The following is a 5,207-nucleotide window of genomic DNA, read 5'->3' as shown; positions in this document are numbered from 1 at the left end:
TCTTTTTTAAAAAAAAAATTAAAAATATAAATATAGATAAGTACAAGTAAGGAGATTAGGCATTACCTTACTAATCCTAACAAGACAACAGATCTCTACTAATTAACAAACATGAAGAAAATAAAAATTAGAGAAAACTAGGTATTGTATGATCATCACGGAGTTTATAATACATTTATGATGATATTACAAATGAAGATGTTTAAGTAAATGCAAGAATATAAAATCAAAGAATAAATATGAGTTAGTCACCTCAAAGTTCATTTGATATATGTATGAACTACAACAAACAGTTTGGCCGTGTAAAGTAATTTGAAGTATTTGTCTCATGTCTTCTTTTTCAAATCTGTCAAAAAATAATTGATATTTTTTTATAATTTTTTTGTTTTAATTTACTTGTCTTAGTTTTTAGTCTTTTGTTATATTTTAAAAATTGTGTAAAAAATAATTCAAATTTTATTATATGAAAATTATGTAAAAAGTATTGTATATCTCAATAACTAAATTATGTAAAAAGTATTGTAAATCTCAATAACTAGGAACTTGATCAAAAAATTGATGGACTCTTGAAATTCTATTTGCCATACATAAGTTGTAACAAATGAAATCATATATATTTTCTAAAAATTACGTAAAAATACTACAAAACACAATAATTGAAAAGTAAAAATATTTGAAAGATATATAATGTTTGATTTGACCATCGAATCAGTGCTACATAAATAAGGATATATGAGTAACATATATTGTTTAAAAATGACATAAAAGTAATATATATATTCCAATAATTAAAAACTTAAAAGACGTATATGAATAAAGTTGATTGTCAAAATTTTATCAAGGGAAAAAGATCAAATATAAACCTGAACTAATGTAAATGGTATTTAGATACCCTTCGTTATACTTTTGGAAAATTGATGACCCTACCATCCAAATTTTGGGTGGTATATACCCTTAAAACTTACAGAGAGACACGTGTCACAATCTTAACGGTCTATCCAAAATTTATTTACTTTTTATCCCTAATTTAAAAGTTCACCCAAAAACCCACCCAAATAAGTATAACAAAAAAACCCAAATAAACCCATTTTCCCTTTTTTCATTGTTCCACCATCCAAACACCCCACGAAATAGATCGACACTGGAAACACCACTGCAATTTCTGTTATTTATCTTGTATTCCTAAGATATTTAGAACAAAACTTTGAAGAACATGATAAGACACAACAAAGTTTAAGAACAGTTTCACTATTAGAAAATGAAAACTAGTAGAGAAACTAGAACAAGAAATAGATTAGAAAAAATATACAAAATATTTTTCTTAAAGATGAATTGTTGTCAATCTGTGTTTAAAAAATCTTATGATTCCAATAAACTTGCAGAGACGCAAAGTTACCAAATTTTAATGAACAAGTGAAGAACAAAAGAACATGAATTAATTCACAAATTTAAATATGTAACACATACCAGAATCTGGAAAAACATAAAGAAGATCAAGCTTACTGAATGCAAAGTGTTCCCTTAAGGAAATTATTCCCCTCTAGTATCCGAGGTTTGAATTGGAATATGTCATCCCAGGATAAAATGATCTCAATCACTAGTGTATTTATACCCAAAATACTGGTGTCAACGAGCCACTCAATGACGATACAGTAAACTTAGAATACTAGATTTAGTAATAGTAGAAGAAGTCCAGAAATTCTATTATTAAAATGAGAGGGAATCCCTCAATTTATAGAAAACAAAGGATAGTGCGAAAATGTTCTTATTATGCCTTACCAGAAAGGTCACAAACCTTTGGAAAAGTCAGAATCTTACAGAAAAGTCGTTACCTTTCATAAAGTCGCAACTTTTCATAAAAGTCACAACTTTTCATAAAAATCTTAACTTTTCATAATAGTTGCAACCTTTCATAAAATTCGCAACTCTTCATTTTCTCATTCACACCTCTTAAAACCCAACAATACCCCGCATGACTCTAAGACAAAGAAACGAAAAGTATTTGTACTTTACAAGCAAGAACTAATTGCATCTGGATAAGTAGGTTTTCCCTTGGACTTTCCGTAGTGAACATATGTCGGATACACTCGATCAATCGGTAAATGTGATATCTTTTAACCGTCGAGCTTTGGTGTATACCTACACAATCATATGTCAAACAAGTAACCCTTTACCGTTTATGGTTCTTACGGTTGTGTTCGTTTCAGCCATGAACACCTCATGATTTCATGAGTGTATAGAGAATAGGATTTTGACAATAGTTCTCTTTGAAGCGTCTTACACTTCACCCTCGCATAGGTGATTTCTAACCGTGTTATCACGTAGATACATTATTTGGTTAACTCTGCCAAACTTAGCAAACCATTAAAATCATTAAGCTTTATTAACTCATTGACAATTTTTTAATGTTGTATCCTTGTTCCTGAGCATTGTCTTCATCATGATAATGGATTGAGTTGGTTGACATTGTCGAACCGTCATTCACAACTTTGTTTTTCTCCTTAAATCTAAGTCTTGGGATCTCCAGTCTGCTAGATAGAGTTACCGCCATGATGACTTGTCCTAAGCCGTAAAATCATTCCCTTAGATGATCTTTAAACTTTATCTATAGTCAGGCCTTTTTGTAAGTGGATCTGACACATTATCCTTTGATTTTACATAGTCAATTCTGATAATTCCACTAGAGAGTAGTTTTCTAACGATATCATGTTTATGTCCTATATGAGATTGTCCGTTATACATCATGCTTCATGCCCTGCCTATTGCATCTTGGCTATCAAAGTGTATGTCCACTAATGCCAATGGTTTGGGCCAAAAAAGAATATCTATCAAGAAATTCTGGAGTCTTTCAACTTATTCACCGGCCTTATCTTGAGCACCTAGCTCAAAGATCATTATAGAGCTAGCGATACATGTTTCTTTTGAAATATTTTCAAGAGACTGCTCCTCTACCAAGAGTAAATATATATTCACTTGTGGATTTTACTTTATTTGTTCGGTGATCAAACTTGTATCACTATATCATTTCAATACTGATGGATATTGTTATAATGCAAGGCATAGTTTTATGTATTTTTTAAATACTCCAAAACTCTATTTATTGTCATCTAATGAGTTTATTGGGATCACTTGTGAACTGACTCAGTTTATTAATAGCATTCTATATCTGATCGCGCACACTTCATGATATACATCATACTTTCCAATACTCTAGCACAATCTAATTTTGAGTCACTTTCGCTTTCTCTCCTTTGAAATGTAAAGCTCACATTTATTGGAGACTCGAAAATATTGACATCCAAATATTTGAACTAGTCAAGTACCTTTTCATTGCAATGAGAATGTGAAAATGATAAACATTATGGAGTTCTAAGGATTCTTATACCGAAGATCACATCAGCAACTCCAAGATTTTTCATTCCAAACTTGCTTTATAACATACGTTTAGTAGCATTTATGTCATTAGTGGCTTCACTGATGATCAACATATCACCACTATACAAAAAAACAATGACCTTGTGATTTTAATGTGAACACATTTATCACTTACATCATTCTTAAATTGATTGCCAACATGATTTGGTCAAATTTCTTATGTCATTGTTTAGGTGCTTGTTTTAGTCCATAGTGTGACTTAACAAGCTCGCACACTTTCTTTTATTTCTAAGAACCACAAAATCCTCGAGTTGTTCCATGTAAATTTCTTCCTCCAATTCTCCATTTAAGAAAGTTGTTTTCACATTCATTTGATGAATTTTGAGGTCATATACCACAACTAACACAATTAACATCCAAATGAATGCAATTCTAGTTACTGGCGAGTATGTATCGAAAAGATCAAGACCTTATTTTTGTCTAAAACGTTTGACAAAAATTCTTGATTTATATCTATAAAGAGTTCCATCGACTTTCATTTCCCTTTTGAGGATTCACTTTGAACTCAAAGGTTTATTTCCGGGAGGAAGATCAACCAACTTCAAATAGGATTGCTCAAGACTTAACCAATCTTACTATTGACATCATCGGTCCAAAAGAATGAGTCTACATAAGACACAAGAAATGTTACAACATCATATTACAAGGAAGTAGATATCTTTTGACATTTACCACGCCTCTGAATCTCTTTATTAAGTACATTCTCCTCTTATTATTCCAGAGGTCGTGTAGACCTTCCACTAGACTATTCAAGTCTAAGTTTACAGTCCACGGTCTTAGGACCTATTTTAATCATTTTAGGAATAGAAGCTTGGACTTTGCATAGACACCCCCACACTTTGAAATATTTAAAGTTAGATTTCTTTCATTTCCATTTCTCATATGGAATAGACCGTGTCCTGAAAAAATAAAATTGCTTTCTTTATGAAAAGACAACTTTTTGTTGTTCCCTTTGCAGTAAGGATAGTTCCTCTACAAAAGTTTTGTGGTAACCCCGAACTTATAAATAATGCATCCATCATTTCTTTCAACGTCAGTTTTTCATTAGATTGAGGTGAATATGACATTATTTTCATTTATAATATCATTTTTAAAACACATCTCTGCAAAATGAGATTTATACTCTCCATCCCTATCACCTCTTTTCTTTTTCCCAACTGGTTTTTAACTTCAATATCATATTGTCTAGACGTTTCTATTGCTTCATCCTTACCATTCAGCAAATAGACATAGTCGCTTCTTATACAATTGTCAATAAAGTAACGAGATACTTTTTCCCACCACGAGATGGTATTAACTTCATATCACAATTGTCAGTTCAAATCAATTATAAGGGATTAGAATTTCTTTCAACAGATTTATAAGAATGATCAGCATACTTAGATCTTACACAAACTTGACATTATTATTTATTGCACTCAAAGTTAGACAAAACTTCTAAGTGGATCAATTTTTCTTACAAGGTTTTTTAAAATTGGCATGCCCCAAGTGCTCATGTCATAAACTTTAACTCAAGCAAGTAAGAACAAATAAAAATATTTAGTTTGAAAAGCTCTTAGCGGTTAGCTTTTTTCTTAAATATTTTGTTTCAACTTCTTACAATTTTGTGCGATACAAACATTGTTTAGAGTCAACACCTTTTCAAATGTCCTTTTCATAAGGACCTTTCCATAACTTTCAATTTCATTGTTATAGAACTACCCATGAACGAAGTTTCATCGGGTCAATAAGTGCGATATAATCCAAATGTTTCTTTTACAAAACACGACAAA

Source organism: Solanum pennellii, chromosome 6 (genome assembly GCF_001406875.1).
Source record: "Solanum pennellii chromosome 6, SPENNV200".
Lineage (NCBI taxonomy): Eukaryota > Viridiplantae > Streptophyta > Magnoliopsida > Solanales > Solanaceae > Solanum > Solanum pennellii.
Note: the sequence above shows the minus strand (reverse complement) of the source record.